Below are 23,238 nucleotides of genomic sequence, written 5' to 3'. Positions count from 1 at the left end.
CCTATAGCCAAAATTATACCTTCTACTCCTCTCTTCAATAGCCTCCAACTGTTAGGGTTTGGGTGTGAGCCATTAGAGGTATGAGATTTCTGGTGCTCGCTTTCGGAAGTTCTACAAAGAAGGAATTCTAGTTTATTTACAATAATAAACTAAAAGGTATGTTTTCTATTATCCCTTCTCCTAAATCTAAAATAGCAATGTACTTTAGGGTTCTTGAATTTAAATTATTGTTTGCATATCGTAGTGAGAACATAGATCCTTTAGGGTGTATGCGAACTTAGGGTTTTATGTTTTTCACCAAATATATAATTTTTGTAATCTATAAAACCCATCAGGTTGACCCTTCGATATGTGCTAGGGCATTAGTGGTGATTCCAGGTTTGATAAGATCAATGAATCGATTGGAAGAGAGGGTTGCGTTTACAAGTGCAGTACTGTGGAACTACTAGTTGATGTTGTCCTGATCATGGATATTTTTTTTTTGTTTTTTTAACCAGTAAGGTGGTTATAGGATTTGGATGGTAATGGGATAGGGGGTTTTGGTTTCTTTTGTAAGCGTCTAACTGGTTCAGGGGTTTTTGGATTGTGATGGATTGGGGATTTTTGGTTTCATTTAGTTGTATGAAGGTTTATGTAACACATTAAGGCAATGGAAGTTTAATATAATGTATTTTGTTTCAAATCAGTAGTTTTGATGTGCATTTTCGTAAATACATTGTTATAACTGCATCTATTTGAATGGCTAAGAATGGTATTTCAAATGTACATTGTTATACATGCATCTTTTTTAGAATGGTTTGGAGAGGGTAATTCATCAGCAAATTGTTAATAAAACCATTACATACCAAAGTTTAAACATGAGACTTAGTTTCAAAATACTTGTCAATGGAATGTCTTAACCCATACAGACATTACAAATTTAAACAACCAAACCATAATTTAAGTTTCAAAATACCTAATTACCCAAACATCCAACTAACTACTTAACAGACTTTCCAGCCCCCTTCCCCTTTCCATGTGTCTTCCTCTTTGCTCCAACTTCACCAATGCCTCCCTGCCCTTTACATGTTTTGGAATTATGCCCCTTGTTATGACACTTTGAACATGTGACTGCAAGAATTATGCCCCTTGTTATGACACATATGCATATATTCTAGTTAAAACATAAACATACATGTTGACATTTAAAGTACATATTTATCCTAGTTGAAATAATTGATGGGTTTCGAGCAATACATCATTCCTATGGTGTACATGCAAACCCTAATAGCTTTTGGATCTAGTTTGTCTAATGAACATGCAATTGAATATCCAAAGCTATAAACCGTAGATCTATCAAATAAGAACTGAAATAAGGGTTTAGTAATTACCTTTGATTGTTATATAGCAATAACAATCAATCCTTGCTTTGATTGGCTTCAGAAAGCTTAGTGCCTCAAGTGTTGCACCTCTAATGGAGTCACAAACACCACTAAGCAACTTGGATGAAGAGGGAGGAGAGAGGAGGCACCAAAAACGGCTGGAAACCCTAAAGGAATAGTTCACCACGTTTTTGGGGCTTAAGGGTCCTTTATATACATGTAGGCTATTAGGGTTTACAACTAGGAAACCCTAATCTGGCTGCTTAAGCCCTAAGCAGCCCATGGACTCCTTTAACATATCCCTTGGACGAATTCCTTATGGGCTTCCCATAGAATTCGTCCAACCTATATTATTTAGGTAATCCATAGCCCAATTGCAATTATCTTATAATTACAAATCCAGTCCCCTAAGTTTAATTAATCTCTTTTAGCCACTAAATTAATTCTTAATTAATTCTTTGACTAATATTAATTAAACAATATGATTTCTCCTTTAATATATTATTCTCATAATATATTAATAAATCATAATTAAACCTTTCTCTCCTTAATTCATCCTACATATTGCTATGGTGAAGGCAACCCAAAAAGGACCATGCTCATAATCGGGTCAAGTACATACCAAAATAGTTATGGACTTAGACACTAATCCAACAGTCTCCCACTTGGATAAGTCTAATAACTATTTTGCATAACTTCAGAACCTGATCAGCAATCGTAGCTTTCAAAAGCCGCTGGCAACTCTGATCTTATCAGATACGCGTGTCCTTTAGATAAGGGATCATATATTCATCCATTCTATAAGATATCGTATAGACACAAGACATGGATTTAAATCATTCTCTCTGTCTATGTATTGTTTCCCGACTTCCGATTCATGACGACTGACAACATACTACAATTGAACACATCAACTTAGTCCCGGCTTGGCCAAGCGCTTAGGTGTCATCACTAAATCATCGAGGGGCCCACATATATCGCTTTTATCCCACTTTGGGTAAAAGGAATGGATAAACTTCGACTCAAATGCTCGCTTGCATTTACTGATCGAATCACACACAACAATAAGTTTTATAACACCAAGTTACTGGTGCGTTTTCTTATTATCAAAGTGCAACCGACCAACAAATAACAACTCACACGTCTTGGTTTCAAGAATATACAATGTTATCGTCTCACAATTACTCATGATAAAAACCATGAAGTGATTCAAGTGAACGTGGGTTTGATCCAATACTCTAATCTTATTAAAGCACTCATGAACTCTGCAGCAAACTTGTGCTATGTCTAAACACTTAGACAATCTACAGACAGATTCATGACAGTCTTCCTTCATACCTACTTCCAACGTATGACTGACTGTGGAGGTTCGAATAACCCAGTTATTCTGGAAGTCAAAACATGAAAAATGAAACACAACGATAATACTTAATCCTATATGGCCCCAAAACTTTTGAGCGTAAATAAAACACTTTTATTTAAACACCATATTGATTACTCATTATTCATTGCTTACTGTTTCAGAAAATCAACTTATTACTCGAATTATAACCACAATTGTCTCATGCTTCAAGCATGCACACTTTGGTTTCCTATGATCCTTACTTTGTGAAATAGATCAATTGAAAAACATTTCCAATGAAACTCATTTCACAATTCCCAATCCTTATTATTAGCGTAAGAATACAAAATTCTTGCCACTTTTAGAATATGTCAGATTCTAACATTTTATGCAACGATCCTTTCGTGAAGTCACAACACAAAAGTCACAAAGACTCGGCCAATGAAATCACAAGGTACTCTATCAGAAATTGTTACAAAACAATTATATAGATGTGATGTCTCTCACTCAAAGTACATTCCTTTGAACATCCTTCTCGCATAAAAGTTTCTAATCTAGACATATATCTTAATATCCAATTCCCATTAATGGAAACATTTCCATATTTGCCATACGACAACTCATTCTTAATAGAATCTTATCTATTCATAATAATGTCAATATAGTCCATCCAGTACTATACTTCCAACTACTCACAAGCAACAATTCATTGGCAAACCTTAGATCGTCCTTTGATAGTTGTTTAATTATTTTAGTCAAATCCAGTTCTAGTCCCTTTTCCCTCTTAATGCCCTAGGCATTTGGAAAATTTTAGAATGGTCAAATATTATAGCATTTGCAATCGATCCTATACCATAAGCGTATGGGACACGATGCATAATGTCTTACATAAAGATATGGTACTTTATCAATCTTCTGCCATAATATTTTATGTGTCACGTTCTCACAATTCGAACTATGAAGAGGGATGCGGTAATCATAATCGAAATTTGCACACTATGTATCCTTTGACTAAATTTATTAAAATTTCTCAATCTAAGCTTTAGATATTGAAACGAAGTATAATATTTTCTCCCTTAATTATAGCAAAACAACTTTTCAACCCCTACAGCTTTGCAAAGTTAATCTTTGTTTTCTATAATTAATATTGCTAACTCGCAATACTTGAAATAATAATCATGCTCCACCTAACACGATGATTATTACAATACAAGCATAACACTTATGCTCCCACTAGCTTTGACATATATCTAGAAAACATCTGAACTTCCAGAAAACAATGCTTATTGAATTCCTTAAGTTCATATTTCTAAATACTTGATGCTTTGATAAACCTTTATCTAAGCTTCTTAAACTCATACACCTTTGCCTTAGAAAGCTCATATGTGTGTCTAGACAAATTCAGAACTAAGTCCCAAATGTTCAGACTAATTGCCAAATCTCACTATTCGAACTATGAAGAGGGACGTCGTAATCATAATCGAATTTGAGAATACAATTATCACAATTGCTATCTTCTTAAAATCTCTCTTAGTGAAAGCGTTTCCTCACAATCATTTTCATGAAGGAGGGAAACCTCATGACACTTAGATTTTAAAGTGTATGTGTTCCTATCCATGTGAATTTTCCAAAACCAAAGTTTGCGACAAATCCAAACTCATATGGACCGAACGTGCTCAATCTCGATTTCTTGCCTCATGGTAACATGAATGCCCACCATGTCTTCCAAGCAAATCACCCTTACTTATCAATGTACTTTCCATTGATCAAGGTGTTTTGTCTTTATGCATTCAAATGAGAATTCATAGAACTCACATACATTTTTAGCTTAATTGGAATGGCACAGAAACAAAATAATGTTAACACGATAGGTTATAAACCTCAAGTTGTGTGCTAGTGATGATTAACTAGGTTTACTCTTGATTTGTTCTTGAAACTTTTCAATACCATTAAGACTCCCACTGACTCCTTGACATATAAGATTCTCTTGTCAAGAAACATTTCTTGACAAACAAATATTCAAGAGTTAGTGTAGCTTCTTATCAAGCTTAACACTTCACACAATTGGTCTTAGTTGGTCTTTGACTTATCCAAGACATCACAACTTACCAATTTCAAATGTGCAAGAATATGAAAACTTTTCAAAACTCCACATTTGATGAGTGTTATAAACCTACTAAAGACTTGTCACTCATGTCACAATCTTGACTCTAAGACTTGATATTGGAACGAAGTATGATTGACTTCTTGATTTAACCATTTCTACAATTCTCGATTCCTCTTTTTAGACATGCAATTGCACTAAGACTCACTTAGAGGATCAATTGAGACATGGCTCTTAATCATTAAGACCTATCATAAAACACAATAAAAGTTACTCTCCCTTTTTCTTAGAATAGAGAAACTTTTATCTTTCTGCCTACTAGATTCTTCTTATTCGTTCTGCTATTGATTGAAACTCTTTCAATCAACTCAAAATTATACTCAATCTTATAAGTATAACCATATTTACTAAACTTTAGTAAATCATGACGAATATCTTTATTACTCTTGTGGTGGACTTGATCGACGTACAACCTAGTGTACTCGATCTCTTAGTCCTTCACTTGACACTTTGTCAAGGAATTAGTCTAATTTTCAAATATGAAGTTTCTCATTCATCACACAATGCAGGTTGCATGATTCCAAGTTTCTGTCCAATTGAAACTTGGGTGATAAGAAACTCTCCCTATTTGGTAAATTCTCGACATTTCCACAAATAACACAATTAAGAATCAAATCCATTATTCCTAATAGAAGAAACATTCAAACATCAATTTTTTCATACATGCCATTGCGAGGATAAATAAATAAGACAAAAACAAATTTTATTTTATTGCGGAAAAACTTTGTCCTTACAATGCAATTCAACTGAAAAACTATGCTATTTCATATTTCTCATCATTCTATCCTAACTCTAGAGTAGCAGCTCAAAAATCTGATTCTCGAGTCCATGCGATCGAAATCCATTTCTTCATGATCAGATTCAGCACGCTTCTTCCTTAAGCTTCCTCTCTTTTCTTCGATCCTGCAAAAACATCAAAATGTAATATTATCACATTATGTATTAAGAATCAAAGAATAGGAACTTATAGAGTTAGTTAATAGATTTTACCTAAAGTAGAGCCATACGTCTTGACTCTCCCATCTCTTAGATCTCTCAGGTAAACAGGGCAGCTTCGTCTCCAATGTCCCTTCTCTTGGCAGTAGAAGCAGATGGACTCTTTTGGAATGGCACAAGGAACTATCTTAGAATTTACCTTTTCTGGATTTCCAATGTCACCATTTTCAATGTCCATTGAAGTTTGGGAGTTTGATTTGCCAAACAAATTTGCTCGATCAGCACGCCAAATCATTTCTGATTCAGCAGCTATAAGCAAATAGGCCAAATCAATGAGGGTCACGTCATGGTCCATCATATAGTACTCTCTAAAGAACTCACTATATGATTCAGGAAGTGACTGAAGAACCCAGTCAACGGCCAACATTTCTGAGATATTGACACCCATCATCCTTAACCTATCAATGTGTGACTTCATCTCTAAGATGTGTGCACACACAGGTTTTCCATCTTCGTGTTTACTTGCCAATAGGGATTGAGTGAGCTTGAACTTTTCAAGCCTTTGAACTTGTGGGTCAGGGAGAACAATTGGAGGAGGTGGAGGAAGTGAAGCATGACTCTCATTTCCTTAATCGTATCTTGGAACGCCATCTTCATTTGGAAAGCTTGTTCCAATGGATTTAGGAAGACCATTGTTAGATTCAGACATCTACAAAACGGGAGAAATTCAAGTCAAGTTGATTAGAATCCTTGATGTAACACCCAAATGAAACATCAAGGCTAGGATCCAACACAATACTCTACAACCTAGAAGAGGGATGTCGTAATCTAGTTGCAGAATATTTGAAGGTAGGTAAATGACGATTTACCAATTTCCACCATGAAAAGCGAAATGAAGTTTAAGTTTTAAATGAATTGAAACTCCTAGATCTTTTGAGATTCATTGAACTTTTCAATGGCATGTTTAATCTCAATTATGCCCTTCAAGTTTGCGACTAGGATGTCGAGGATCACAAACAAGGTGTGAATAACCATACGAATCACGTGGTGCACCCAATTGATACTATCACCTAATCAATGTGCCGGTTAGCCACACACGCTCCATTGATCTATGATAAACATCGAGCCACCCTTCGCCACCAATGCCAAACCCAAATTAGTGTGCTGGTTAACCACGCACGCTCCACTAACGTTTCGACAAGGGTACAAAGTGTAATTTCATGGATTAGCATACAATTCCACATTTTTCCTAAAGTAACTATGATTTGGGAATTTGTAAAAGCATGTAGTTACTTCGTACTTCATTATACTTATAATGGAAGGTTTCGTCCTATCCTACCCGTTCGGCTAACGACCCTCCACTAGTCAAGAGTGCGGTGGGTAAGAGTGGATACCCATTCAATCGCCATTTTATAGGCAATTTCCTTAAACACCCCTTATAGACCAGCTTCGTGAATGAGGCCTACTAACGGTAAGACTGACTGTTTACTTATACATATATAATATTAGACCCTTAATTTTATATATATAGTATAGGGTGTATTTTACACTTTTAAAATACTAGGTGGTTCAATTTAATAAATTATACTTTTAATTTAATCAAATGTAAACCAAAACTTTATGGAATTATTAAATCTCTTTTAATTATACACTTTAATTAATTAATAAAACCATAAGGGTGTAATTTGAACTTTTTCAAAAATACGAGGGTTTTAGAATTTAACATTTCAAAATTAAGCTTTTAATCAACTTTTAAATTCCAAAACTTGAGGGCAAGTTTTGAAACATTTCAAAAACATTAGGGTTTAACTATTCAAATTTTAGAAACAAAACTTTTAAGTTCAAATTTAAACTATAAAACCTAAAGGGGAAAATTTAAACTTTTTCACAAGATAATTCAAATCTAAATTACAAATAATCAATCTTTATCTAATAAAACAAAAGATTATCTAAATTTTGACAATTATCTTCTATTTTGGTAAGGATAATCACCCAATATCAATAAAAATCGGATTTTATGAATTAAAAACGTTTATGGTAAGTATCCCAAGCCAAAACAGCAACAAAATCGCCAAAAACGCTGCCAGATCCATGGACTCGCCGAGTCGGACTAACTCGCCGAGTTCATCCACTGACTCGCCGAGTCGGAGATTCAGAAGGCAAAAAAAAACTTCGTTTTTCATGCAAAAATTGATCAAACAAGCATCAAATTCACTAACAAACAGCCCTAGGCTCTGATACCACTGATGGGTTTCGAGCAATACATCATTCCTATGGTGTACATGTAAATCCTAATAGCTTTTGGATCTAGTTTGTCTAATGAACATGCAATTGAATATCCAAAGCTATAAACCGTAGATCTATCAAATAAGAACTGAAATAAGGGTTTAGTAATTACCTTTGATTGTTATATAGCAATAACAATCAATCCTTGCTTTGATTGGCTTCAGAAAGCTTAGTGCCTCAAGTGTTGCACCTCTAATGGAGTCACAAACACCACTAAGCAACTTGGATGAAGAGGGAGGAGAGAGGAGGCACCAAAAACGGCTGGAAACCCTAAAGGAATAGTTCACCACGTTTTTGGGGCTTAAGGGTCCTTTATATACATGTAGGCTATTAGGGTTTACAACTAGGAAACCCTAATCTGGCTGCTTAAGCCCTAAGCAGCCCATGGACTCCTTTAACATATCCCTTGGACGAATTCCTTATGGGCTTCCCATAGAATTCGTCCAACCTATATTATTTAGGTAATCCATAGCCCAATTGCAATTATCTTATAATTACAAATCCAGTCCCCTAAGTTTAATTAATCTCTTTTAGCCACTAAATTAATTCTTAATTAATTCTTTGACTAATATTAATTAAACAATATGATTTCTCCTTTAATATATTATTCTCATAATATATTAATAAATCATAATTAAACCTTTCTCTCCTTAATTCATCCTACATATTGCTATGGTGAAGGCAACCCAACAAGGACCATGCTCATAATCGGGTCAAGTACATACCAAAATAGTTATGGACTTAGACACTAATCCAACAATAACATGTATGTGATATTTTAGTGGAGTTAAAGTGAATGGACAGTCACTTTTTGGCCACATTGAAAGACCATTTATTGGATCAATTTTTTTCAGATACATGGCTCTCCGTGTTGATAACTTATAGCAAGGATGGACCTAATCCTCAACATCAGTGGCATCTTCTCCATTTTTAATTTTGTTCCATATAGCAGAAACAACATGTCTAGATGGAAAACCTGAAATCTCCCAGAACCTACAAGTGCATCTTCTTTCATTTAAGTTTACCACATATTGATCATGGCATGTGCTTGCAACTTGGTATTTTCCTGCCCCATTATACTTAGCTACATACTTTGCTTCTTCAGTATTAATCTCCTCTAAAATTATAGGTGTAGTAGTACTTAGTTCCCTTTGACACTTACCTATTTCCTTTTGCACAACACACAATATCTTCATGACATATTCTCTAATATACTATAAGCAACTGATGATTGGTTTATCCGTACCTTCACTTATCTTATCATTGAATACCTCACAAAGATTATTCAACAAACAATCAGTGTGTGCCCTACCTGTGTAAAACATACTAAAAAAGAAAAATTAAACATTTTATATTAAAAAACATAAAAACTCATCAACTTGTTAGTGACATACCATGGAAGTGAGATTTAGACCATGTCTCTACAAGAATATTACATGACCAAGCATGAGCTTCATCATTAATTTTCTTCAAATCATCCATTGCATTTTTAAAGTGATTTAATGTTGTTGCTATACGACATTCCCAAACCTTGTCACTCAACTATTTTCCTTTCCACTGTTTCTTCATATTCTCCTGAATATGCCTCAAACAAAACCTATACTCAGTGCCATTTATAAAAATAGAAAGTAAGCTACACTAACATGAGAAATAATGAGGTGTAACATACCTTTTGTTTATTAGAAATGAAGGTAAATTTTAAATTTGCTCCCAATTCCAAGTCTTCTCCTAATAGTTCCATGAACCACATCAAAGAACTAGTTGTTTCTGCCTCTACCACTGCATATGCTACAGGGTAGATTCCATTGTTTGAGTCTAGACCCACTACAGTTAGCACTTTCCCAAGATATGGGCCTTTCAAGAATGTAGCATCTACTCCCAGAAAATCCCTTAACCCAGATTTGAATCCCAACTTCAATGTACCTAGATATATATATCTTTCTAAAAGTTCTTGTAGTAGTCGACAAGCATGCTTCAGGATACACATCAATCCTAACAGTTGTACTACGATTATTGTTTTGCAGTTCCACAACATAATCCCTCATATAACCATATTGTAGTTGGTAGTCCCCACTGATGACACGTTCAACCATTTGCTTTGCCCTAGCAACCTTTTGAGTTGACATACCAAGCTCCAGTTTCTTACACAACTCCTCGTGTAAAGATTTGATTGGAATTCTAGGGTTACTCTGAATTTGTTGAACAATTAAGTTTGCTAAATATTTGGAAGTGAAAGCTTTAACTGATCTCGTCTGCAAACATTTATGGGTATCTTGTAATGTTTTCACCAACCAATCCTGATTTTCATTGGGCCTCGATATTTGGACTGCCCAAGGACATTTTCCTTTTTTACTAATCCTATTTTTTCCCTTGCACTTTACCTTACTTCTAGTTGATGGGCCACCACGTTCAACTGTTTTAGTAGATTGGCCCACAACACCTCTACATTTCAAACTTATCATGATTTTATCATTTTTTTTGCTAAGTATAGGGCCCTTCTTGTTTTTACAACATGTGAATTCATGTAATCGACAACTTCCTTTTTTGTTTTGAAACTTTGACCGGCCCTATGCGGTTTCAAATGGATCTCCCCACGTGAGCATCAGGTGACCTACTCATCTCATTGAGCATTCTTTTCCTTTCATCTTCATGAAATCCTGCAAATTGATAATCATCACTATGAATAACTTCCAACTCTTCATGAACTATGTCATTCCCTACAATTTTGGTTTGCTTGTTTAAAATTCCATGTTCATATACATCCACAACACTATGGAATTCACTCATGTCTACATCCACATCACATTACAAGTTAGACTCATGTACATTGTAGTCACTATCATCCTAATCATCTCCACTATAATCAGAACCATCTCCACTCTAACTATTCAAAGCATCTCCACTATCGTCACTGAACATGCCCTCTAGAATTTCCACTCGTACTTGAGTGTCTTCAACCTTTGGTACACTGTACTCAGCATCAAACACAACATAATATGAATAATCCTCTATAAATGCTTCAAATTCATCAAGTATTACACTTTGGTCTCCACCAACATCTTCACAAATTGGTTCCTCTACATCTTGGAAGTTGCAATCAACATGGTAACTATCATGTGGTTCTTGAGACTCAACTGCATGATTGACTAAATTACCCATACACACTTCTTTTATGTGGCCCATAGTCACTCCGTCATTCACATCGATGGCATTAATTTGTTGGCTTACTTGTGACATTACATATAGGGCAATAGTCTTGGAAAGATCATGACTTTCCTCCACATGTATTACATGCGACTGGTCAACAACATAGTTGGTAGGGTTGTTTAAATCAAGCTTTCTAGTATATGATCCTACTTCTCTCCTACAAGTTTTTTTTCTATTAAGTTCTGGTGACACACTCTCAAGTTCCAATTCCTCAATAACAACTTTGGAAGGAGTCTTCAAATAAGTCGGTACCCTAGTCTGACCATTTTCAGTATACACCTTAAAAGCATGTGTTTAGGGACATACGAAACCAATTTAGGTACATCTTGGTCATTACCTAAAGGCAATAAGCCGTAGTCTAAGGGAAATTCAGGGATACAGAAACCGTAGTAAAGGGTCTCTTCACCTTTGTACCCTAATTCTCGAACCATGTCATCGAGTTCATGTTCTGAAAATAAATCAGTGTCAACGTCATCTACATATGATATAGTACCGTCGATGTGTTTCCTTCCAGGTGACTTGGTGAAGATACCACTATACTGTATCTTCAACATGAAATAGTTGTCATATCCCTTTGCAAACAAAAAAATGGATTCGGTAAAGAAGATGATTTATCTTCATGAACACATTCAAGAAAAACAAAAAGTGATTTTTTTTTGAAAAATCATACCGTATCTCGATTGCAAGTAAATCATCTTCTTTACTACTGCGTAAACCCTAAACCCCAATTTTGTGTCTTGGGTGAGAATGGTTTGATGAAGATGAAGTCAGTGTATCTTGGGAGATGAATGGGTTTGAGAGTTGACGTAAAGAAGACAGTAGCATAATGATTTCCCTCATTAAAGAAGAGGGTACAAGTGAAAAAACCAATTTGCCCTTCTATTATTTATTAAAAAATAAGTTAACGATTGGGTTCTAACGGTGTGAGGGTTAAGGACCAATAGTGAAAAGTTTTGAAAACACAAGAATTATCTATGAATTTTTTGAAAACTAGAGACTAAAATTCAGATCTGGAGAAACGACAGAGACCATTTATGATGTTTTTTCTATGTTTTATTAACTAAACTTATTTTTTGAGAATTTTAAAGTGTTAGACACTAAAAATATTTATCAATAAAGCATATTACGATATATTTATATTAATAAATAATAGCATTTTATCAAACGTACTTTTATCATAAAAATGATTACATTTTTTCTTGTTTATATACTAAAATAAAAAACGATCTTAAAGTAAAAACCATCGGTCCTCAAAATTTCTATAATTTTGATTTGATTGTTTTTTGAATATTATGAATTTTTAAATTTTATGTCCATTCGTATTAATAAATTATTAAGCAAATATATTTTAATGATAAAATAAACTTCGATAACTATAGATTTGGTTTACATCTATTAATTTTATAATTTAATAGAATGATACTCATCTTTCTCATCATTTCTAATTAATTTGTCATATAACTGTCATATTCTTTTTCTTTTTCTTTCAGTTTCGTTCTTGCTATGCCATAAAATATGAAAATTATTTTTCTCATCCTTTCATCACATTCAATTTTTTATTTCTTATCTTTTAAAAATTTAACTTTTACTAATTTGAATTAAAATGAAATTAATCATATTATTTTTTATTAAAACATAAAATAGTACAATTGAAAGAAAAAACGACAATTACAGGAAGAAAAACACCATCTTCAATGAAGTTTATTCCATGTATTACAAGAATTTAAAATACAAAAAAAAAATAAAAAGTAATTTTTATCTACATCGATAGCATTGCTCGTAATATATATATATATATATATATATATATATATATATAGAGAGAGAGAGAGAGAGAGAAAGGTATGTTTAAATGTTTCTCACATCTATTGTGTGCTAGAATGCACCAATAGGAATTTAGTATTAATTATATGTATATTAAATGCTATCCATACTTATAACTCATTTTTATGGAAAGTAATTAAATTCGTCATTAATGTCAACAATAATATTCTTTCAGAATGAATTCATATCTAGAAGAATGAGAGTGTATTTCAGCAGAATGAGAGTGTATTCTAGTAGAATACAGTCTCGTTCTTCATATTCTGTAACATCCCGAAATTCAGGTGCATCTCTTAATCCCTTCTTCTTTTCCAAGTTGTCAAGTTTAGCCCTTAAAAGAAAGTTATGTCAAATGAGTACGCTGGGCGTACTGAAGAGTACGCTGCGCGTACTCATGCGCTTAAGTTGGACGCGGACTCGATTAGGTACGCTGGGCGTACCAAGGTTACGTTGGGCGTAACCGGCCCAGATGCAAAACGCTAATGAGACTTGAGGACTATAAAAGGAATGATATGGTCTTATCCTCAGCCACCATTTCACAGAGAAAGAAACCCTAAGAGAGCAATACCATCGTTCTAGGCTTGTGTGTGTGTTTTTGAGCTAGAAAGTGTCTTGGTGTGGTAGTGAAGAAGAAGAGGAAGTTCTTGTGGAGGCTAGAAGTTGGAGTACAAGCTTTGATCTGAGTTCTACAGAGAGTGGAGCTTCACTTGGAGGTAAAAAGCTCGAATCTTTCCTTATCATTTTGTTTTGTGCTTGATGGACCAACTTTTAGGGTTTTTGGTCCCAAGATGGAGACTTTATGAGCAAATAGCCTCCATAAGCTTAGATCTGCCTTATTTCAGTGTAATATGCGTTGTGGGTTCATAAAACTCCAATCTTGGATGTTAAGATTAAGACATGCATGAGATTAGGGCTTAATGGGGAAAGATGTTATATGTTTGAAGTGGTCGGTGACCTTTATAGTCATGCAAGGCTTAAAGGTTTCGACTTTATGACTTAAGAGGCAGTAGAGAGCCTAGATCTGTGATATGAGCCCATGACTTAACCTATTCAGACCAAAAATGAAGAAAGGATGAATCTGGGACTTACGCTGGGCGTAATCCCAGTACGCGCCGCGTAGGGGGTCGAGTTCCCCGACTCTGGATGATCGCGGAGTACGCCCCGCGTACAGATCTGGTATGCGCCGCGTACCACCCTTCAGTTGACTTTCGTTGACTTTTAGGGTTTGGTCAAACAATTGGACTTTTAGGACCATTGAGGGGTAAAATGGTCTTTTAGCCTTTTGAGAAGACATAGGAAGGGATTAGTCTAGCCTTGAGAGCCATTAATGATTTGAAATAATTACTTTATGTGATTAGGCAGGGCTAGGTCGTTGTTTCGAGATTCAGGGATATCGAGCACGTGAATTACTAGACATCATACGAGGTGAGTCTTCTCACTATACTTTACCTAGAGTGGTAATATGTGTGACCGGAAGGTCTTATATGTTATGAGAAGTATGTGTTGTATGTTGTTATTGGATATGTATGTGCTATGTCATGTATGCGTAGTAAGCTATGGACCGGATGGTCGTTATGAGGTGGACCGGAAGGTCATTATGATATGGACCGGAAGGTCAAAATGATATGGACCGGAAGGTCGCTACGGGTAGGGCCGGAAGGTCTACTGGGATTGTGGGATGGAAGTCCCCTGAGACACATTGATCGGATGGTCTTGTAGAGCTATAGCCTTGAGTGGCGTATGTGCGTATGTGGTATTTTGGGGAACTCACTAAGCATTTATGCTTACAGTGTTTGTGTGATGTGTTTCAGGTACTAGTGAGGATCGCGGGAAGGCGCCGACATGATCTGTACACACCGATGGGATTTATGTATTAGAGATCTTGGGATTTGTTTTATTATGATGACATGTGATACAATGGATTTTTATGATATCTTATGAATGGAATTATGTTTTAAAAAAATGAATAATTGTTTTGAAAATTACGTTGTTACAATTTGGTATCAGAGCCTTGGTTTGAGGGATTCGGATGCACCTTCGGGCGTATCTGAACTCAAACTGAGGATTTGAGAAAAAATTTCATAAAAGAAACAATTTTTCTAAAAAAGAGCAAAAGATTTTTGAGAAAAGCAGAACAGAGTAGTGTGTACGATCAGCCAGCGCCCGAACGGTGATTTCCCAAAATACCCTTACATTATGTGTTATGAGATATGATATGATATGTTATGCATGCTAGAGTAGGCTAGGTATTCCTATTAGGACTAGAGTGGCCTGATTTGTGATGCCTTAGCCTAGGAGATTACTGCTGCTATGAGATGCTTCGAGAGTGAGTAGGTAGCAGTGAGGAGTTTATGAGGATTCTACCGAAGGGTAGCCTACGATTAGCGAGATGTAGAGTACTTGTGATCTGGGATCCTAGGAGGAGGACTTGGAATGAATGCTAATGCGGTGTGGAAGGTAGTATAGGGCCCGTACTACTGAAAACACTGGATCAGTGCGCAGTCCAAGTAAGAATCCTTAGGGTACTAGGGAACAAGTAAGGTTGAGTTATTGAGTGCGAGTATACTCGAGCGAGTCTCTGATATGTTTGTGTCATATTTCAGAGACATCATGGTTGGGACACGCCACAGACCAGAGACCAGCGGCGTGAGTGACAAGGAGCTTCGTCAGATGATCCACGATGAGGTAGCTGCGGCTATCCGAGCAGAGATACCGGAGATGTTTGGGTCTATTAAGACCACGTTGATTGAGACATTCGATGAGCGGTACACCACGGTTACTGAGGCTGCAGCCGCTGCAGCTACGGCAGCTGTTGCTGCTGCTAGACCTCAGGAGGGGTGACTCGTTGCTGTTCCGGGAGTTCAGCAACACGAAGCCACCAGTGTTTGATGGGACACAGGACCCGATTGTTGCGATGAGATGGATTTCTGATATTGAGGGATGCTTCTACACCTGTTCGTGTCCGGAGCATCTGAGGGTACGCTTCGCTCTGAACCAGCTCCGCTTGGGAGCGAAGGATTGGTGGAAGTTTGTGACGGAAAACTTCACTCTTGCAGAGATCTCAGAGGTGACTTGGGAGAGGTTCACCACCATGTTCAGAGACGAGTATGTTCCCCCGGTGGAGAGGGAACGGTTGGCACATAAGTTCTTGTCCCTCAAGCAGGGGACGAAGTCCGTGACTGTGATTACACGGATGTTCCACGAGAGGGCGTTGTTTTGCCCTGAGCACGTGTCGTCTGAGCAGGCACGCATGAGTCGGTACTTGAGTAGTCTGAGGAGGGACATTCGGGAGTTTGTGGCGAACTCGACTTACCGGACATTTACTGAGCTCCAGGCAAATGCCCGGAAGAGGGAGATTGAGCTAGAGACTCAGGCCAGGGAGGAGGCCGAGTCTCAGAGGAGGGACAGACGACCGGTACAGGTACAGCCGGCAGCCAAGCGGGCTAAGCCCGCTGATACGAGATCTGGAGGCCAGAAGGGCCGCACTTGTGGGAAGTGCGGAAAGGGACATGATGGAGTGTGTCGAGCGGGTGCTTGCTACAAATATGGTAAGGAGGGGCATATAGCCAAGGACTGCCCCAAGGGATTTATGGTTTGCTTTCATTGCAACCAGATGGGTCACCGGAGGGCCGAGTGCCCACAGCTGTTACAGGGATCAGCGCAGGGATCTGCCCCTGCTACTGCACGAGCTACTGAGAGTCGGCCAGTGAAGGCCGAGGCACCAAAGGCCCGCGGGAGAGCCTTCCAGTTGACAGCGGAGGAGGTCCGCGCAGCGCCTGATGTCGTGTCTGGTACTTTTTTTTGTGAATTATGTACCTGATTTGGTGTTATTTGACTCGAGTGCGAGTCGATCATTTGTGTCGTTACCGTTTAGTCAGCACATCAGTATTCGACGAGAGGCGTTGAGTCGACCTCTACGAGTTTCCATAGCTGACGAGCGACCGGTGTATGCTACTGACGTGATTCGAGGATGTGTACTCGAGATCTTCGGTGTTGAGTTTCCGATAGATCTGGTCCCGATTGCGATGGGGGACGTTTGCGTTATAGTGGGCATGGATTGGTTGAGCCGATTTGGGGCGGTTATAGACTGCGAGCGGCAGATGGTGACGATACGAGGCCCTAGTGGGGGAGGGCTGACTGTATATGGCGAGGGTACCCGATGTGGGTCAGCATTTTGTTCGGCTGCCAGAGCGAGATAGAGTCTACAGCAAGGCTGTAGAAGGTTTGTAGCCTATGTGATGGATACACGAGCTGCCGCAGAGAGGCCGAGTTTTGTCAGCGAGGTACCGACAGTGCGAGAGTTTCCGGATGTTTTCCCCGAGGAGTTGCCAGGTGTGCCTCCCGAGAGGCAGGTGGAGTTTCGCATCGATTTGATTCCGGGGGCAGCACCTATTGCCAAGGCACCCTATCGCCTTGCGCCACCGGAGATGCATGAGTTATCCTTGCAGCTTCAGGAGCTGATGGTGAAGGGATTCATCCGACCAAGTAGCTCTCCGTGGGGAGCGCCGATCCTTTTTGTCAAGAAAAAGGATGGTTAACACCGGATGTGCATTGATTACCGAGAGTTGAAAAAATTAACGGTCAAGAACCGTTATCCATTACCGAGGATCGACGATCTGTTCGATCAGTTGCAGGGTGCGTCTTGGTTTTCCAAGATAGACTTGAGGTCTGGATATCACCAGATGAGGGTGCGTGATGAGGATATCCAGAACACAGCATTTAGGACTCGTTATGGGCATTACAAGTTCGTGGTGATGCCTTTCGGGCTCACCAATGCACCAGTGGCGTTCATGGACCTCATGAACCGAGTATGCAGGCCGATGTTGGATCGATCGGTGATTGTGTTCATCGAAGACATTCTAGTGTATTCGAGGACCAGAGAGCAGCATGAGGAGCACCTAAGGGAGATCCTTGGAGTATTGAGATCGGAGAGGCTTTATGCCAAATTCTCCAAGTGTGATTTCTGGTTACGAGAGGTCCAGTTCTTGGGAAATCTCGTTAATCAGAATGGGATATTGGTCGATCCGGCCAAGATTGAGGATGTGATGAGTTGGGAGGTGCCGAGATCCCCCACCGAGATCAGGAGTTTTCTGGGGTTGGCTGGCTACTATCGGAGATTTATTCGGGATTTCTCCAAGATTGTCGTTCCCCTCACCAGATTGGATCTGAAAGCCGTTGCTTTTTCTTGGGGTCCAGAGCAGCAGACCTCGTTTGAGACCCTTCGCCAGAGACTATGCGAAGTCCCGGTGTTAGCCCTTCCGGAGGGAATGGAGGATTTTGTGGTGTATTGTGATGCGTCCATAACGGGGTTGGGCGCGGTGCTTATGCAGAGAGGGCACGTGATAGCATACGCATCGAGGCAGCTGAAGCCACATGAGGCGAGGTACCCCACCCACGATTTGGAGTTGGGGGCATTGGTGTTTGCCCTCAAGATATGGCGCCATTATCTGTATGGGGTTCGATGTACCATATACACGGACCACAAGAGTTTGAAGTATCTGATGGATCAGCCCAACCTGAATATGCGCCAGAGGAGATGTTTGGATGTGGTAAAGGATTACGACTGCGAGATCCTGTACCACCCGGGCAAGGCTAACGTAGTAGCCGATGCTCTGAGCCGCAGGGTGGAGAGTGCCCCGATTCGAGATACATGTATGAGGATGACAGTGATGACTCCGGTGTTGGATACTATTCGAGAGGCCCAGGCAGAGGCTATGAGACCAGAGAACCGCAATAGAGAGCGGGTGATTGGACAGGTGTCCGAGTTTGTGACGGATAGCCGAGGGCTTATGACTTTTCGTGGTCGGATTTGGGTGCCGTATACGGGCGAGGCACGTAGCACTCTGTTGGAGGAGGCGCATAGATCGAGGTTTTCGATCCATCCCGGGGCCACTAAAATGTATTTGGACCTGAAGAGAGACTACTGGTGGCCCTGTATGAAGAGGGATGTTGCATGGATAGTAGAGAGGTGCTTGACCTGTCGTCGGGTTAAGGCCGAGCACCAGCGTCCGCATGGCAAGTTGCAGCCATTAGAGATTCCCCAGTGGAAGTGGGAACATATTTCTATGGATTTTATCACCAAATTGCCGAGGACCGCGAGGGGTGTTGATGCAATTTGGGTGATTGTGGATCAGCTGACGAAGAGCGCTCACTTCCTTGCTATCAGTGAGAGCTCTTCTGCAGAGAGACTGGCAGGGATGTATGTGAGAGAGGTGGTGTCGCGGCATGGAGTGCCGATCTCGATTGTGTCAGAACGAGATGTACACTTTACGTCCAGGTTCTGGAAGAAGTTTCATGAGGAGTTTGGTACGAGATTGCACTTCAGTACTGCTTATCACCCACAGACGGAAGGGCAGAGTGAGCGGACGATACAGACGCTCGAGGACATGCTTCGAGCATGTGTTATGGACTTCGGTGGAAGTTGGGACACATATCTACCTTTGGCTGAGTTTTCTTACAACAACAGCCACCATTCGAGTATTGGTATGCCTCCCTTTGAGCTTCTTTATGGGAGGAGGTGTCGGACCCCTATCTGTTGGGGAGAGGTGGGGAAGCGAGTGATGGGTAGCACTGAGATAGTGCTTAAGACGACTAAGTAGATACAGCAGGTCAAACAGAGGTTACTGACAGCTCAGAGCCGTCAGAAGAGTTATGCGGATAGGCGGCGATCCGAGCTCGAGTTCCAGGTTAGAGATTTCGTACTCCTGAAGGTATCTCCTTGGAAAGGAGTGATTCGATTCAGGAAGAGGGGCAAGCTGAGGCCCCAATACATTGGTCCGTTCAGGGTGACCGCGAGGGTGGGTAAGGTAGCTTATCGTCTGGAGCTGCCCGAGGAGTTGAGTCAGATCAATGATACCTTCCACGTATCCCAGTTGAGGAAGTGTATAGCCAATGAGACGGCGGTTGTGTCGCTAGAGGATATTCAGGTGGATGCGAGTCTGAATTACATTGAGAGTCCGATCGCGATCTTGGATCGAAAGATCAAGATTCTGAGGAACAAGGAGGTGCCTCTGGTTCAGGTCTAGTGGCAACATCGGAGAGGGTCCGAGCAGACTTGGGAGCCGGAGTCGGAGATGCGGGAGCAGCATCCGGAGTTGTTCGCGGCATCAGACTTCGGGGGCGAAGTCTGGTTCTAGTGGGGGAGAATTGTAACATCCCGAAATTCAGGTGCATCTCTTAAACCCTTCTTCTTTTCCAAGTTGTCAAGTTTAGCCCTTAAAAGAAAGTTATGGCAAATGAGTACGTTGGGCGTACTGAAGAGTACGCTGCGCGTACTCATGCGGTTAAGTTGGACGCGGACTCGATTAGGTACGCTGGGTGTACCAAGGTTACGCCGGGCGTAACCGGCCCAGATGCAAAACCCTAATGAGACTTGAGGACTATAAAAGGAATGATATGGTCTTATCCTCAGCCATCATTTCACAGAGAAAGAAATCCTAAGAGAGCAATAACATCGTTCTAGGCTTGTGTGTGTGTTTTTGAGCTAGAAAGTGTCTTGGTGTGGTAGTGAAGAAGAAGAGGAAGTTCTTGTGGAGGCTAGAAGTTGGAGTACAAGCTTGGATCTGAGTTCTACAGAGAGTGGAGCTTCACTTGGAGGTAAAAAGCTCGCATCTTTCCTTATCATTTTTGTTTTGTGCTTGATGGACCAACTTTTAGGGTTTTTGGTCCCAAGATGGAGACTTTGTGAGCAAATGGCCTCCATAAGCTTAGATCTGCCTTATTTCAGTGTAATATGCGTTGTGGGTTCATAAAAATCCAATCTTGGACGTTAAGATTAAGACATGCATGAGATTAGGGCTTAATGGGGGAAAGATGTTATATGTTTGAAGTGGTCGGTGACCTTTATAGTCATGCAAGGCTTAAAGGTTTCGACTTTATGACTTAAGAGGCAGTAGAGAGCCTAGATCTGTGATATGAGCCCATGACTTAACCTATTCAGACCAAAAATGAAGAAAGGATGAATCTGGGACTTACGCTGGGCGTAATCCCAGTACGCGCCGCGTAGGGGGTCGAGTTCCCCGACTCTGGATGATCGCGGAGTACGCCCCGCGTATAGATCTGGTATGCGCCGCGTACCACCCTTCAGTTGACTTTCGTTGACTTTTAGGGTTTGGTCAAACAATTGGACTTTTAGGACCATTGAGGGGTAAAATGGTCTTTTAGCCTTTTGAGAAGACATAGGAAGGGATTAGTCTAGCCTTGAGAGCCATTAATGATTTGAAATAATTACTTTATGTGATTAGGCAGGGCTAGGTCGTTGTTTCGAGATTCAGGGATATCGAGCACGTGAATTACTAGACATCATACGAGGTGAGTCTTCTCACTATACTTTACCTAGAGTGGTAATATGTGTGACCGGAAGGTCTTATATGTTATGAGAAGTATGTGTTGTATGCTGTTATTGGATATGTATGTGCTATGTCATGTATGCGTAGTAAGCTATGGACCGGATGGTCGTTATGAGGTGGACCGGAAGGTCATTATGATATGGACCGGAAGGTCAAAATGATATGGACCGGAAGGTCGCTACGGGTAGGGCCGGAAGGTCTACTGGGATTGTGGGATGGAAGTCCCCTGAGACACATTGATCGGATGGTCTTGTAGAGCTATAGCCTTGAGTGGCGTATGTGTGTATGTGGTATTTTGGGGACCTTACTAAGCATTTATGCTTACAGTGTTTGTGTGATGTGTTTCAGGTACCAGTGAGGATCGCGGGAAGGCGCCGACATGATCTGTACACACCGATGGGATTTATGTATTAGAGATCTTGGGATTTGTTTTATTATGATGACATGTGATACAATGGATTTTTGTGATATCTTATGAATGGAATTATGTTTTAAAAAAATGAAAAATTGTTTTGAAAATTACGTTGTTACATATTCAATGCAACTTTATTGTATTTTAAGTGAGTGAGTCCTGAAACAAAATACAAACTCATATATAAAAATGTAGATGCGAATTCATTCTGAAAGAATGTTATTGATGACATTAATGACGGATTTAATTAGTTTCTATAAAAAGTGAATTATAATTATGGATATCATTTAATATACTTATAATTGTGGAAATCATTTAATATCTATATTTGTTTAATTAAATAATTATTTAATTTACTAAATTCTTATTGGTGCATTGTAGCACACAATAAATGTAATAAACAAAATAACCTAACCCTATACATATATATATATATATATATATATATATATATATATATATATATATATATATATATATATATATATATATATATATATATATATATATATATATTTGATAATTATGCTAGCAAAAACGGATCCCAACATGTCGTGGCCAATTTAAACTAGCTATTCGTGGTGTTTTTATTGACGAGATGTGGGTGGATGATCCAAACTTAGTTAAAGAGGAGGTTCGTTCATTATACGAGTCTCTCTTTTCTCGGTAGACGGGTCCGAGACCTAAGACGTACACGTCTCATTTTTCTATTATTTCGGATTCTTAGGTGCAGTTGCTCCATGCCCCTTATACCCGTGATGAAATTAAACGAGTAGTTTGGGACTGTGGGTCTTCTAAAGCGTCCGGTCCAGATAGTTTTTCCTTTGGATTTATTAAATGGTATTAGTATCTTATTGAAGATGATGTGGTGAATTGTGTTACTCATTTTCACTCCCACTCGGATATTCCTGTGGGGTGCAATGCATCCTTTTTTACTGTTATTCTAAAAGTTTGAGACTTGAAAAATGTTAAAGATTTTAGACCTATTAGATTAATTGGGTGCCAATATAAAATTATTGGTAAACTTTTAGCTAATAGGCTTGTTGAGGTTATTAGTTCTGTGGTGAGCTTGGAACAGTCTACTTTTATTAAAGGCAAACGAATTTTAGATGGACCCTTTTTTTTAAGTGAGGTGGTTTCTTGGTTTAAGATTTCGAAGAATCCTCTTTTGGTGTTTAAAGTGGATTTTGAAAAGGCTTACGATTGTCTTTCGGGGGACTACCTTTTTGAAATTATGCATATTATGAGTTTTGGGCAGAAATGGCGTGGGTGGATCATGGAGTTATTGAGTTTTTTTAGAGCTTCAGTGTTAATTAATGGTTCTCCTACATATGAATTACAGATTCAAAGAGGTTTGAGAC

Source organism: Lactuca virosa, chromosome 2 (genome assembly GCF_052849685.1).
Source record: "Lactuca virosa cultivar CGN04683 chromosome 2, Lactuca_virosa_CGN04683_v6, whole genome shotgun sequence".
Taxonomy (NCBI): Eukaryota; Viridiplantae; Streptophyta; class Magnoliopsida; order Asterales; family Asteraceae; genus Lactuca; species Lactuca virosa.
The sequence above is the reverse complement of the archived record's forward strand: the minus strand, read 5'-3'. Positions refer to the sequence as shown.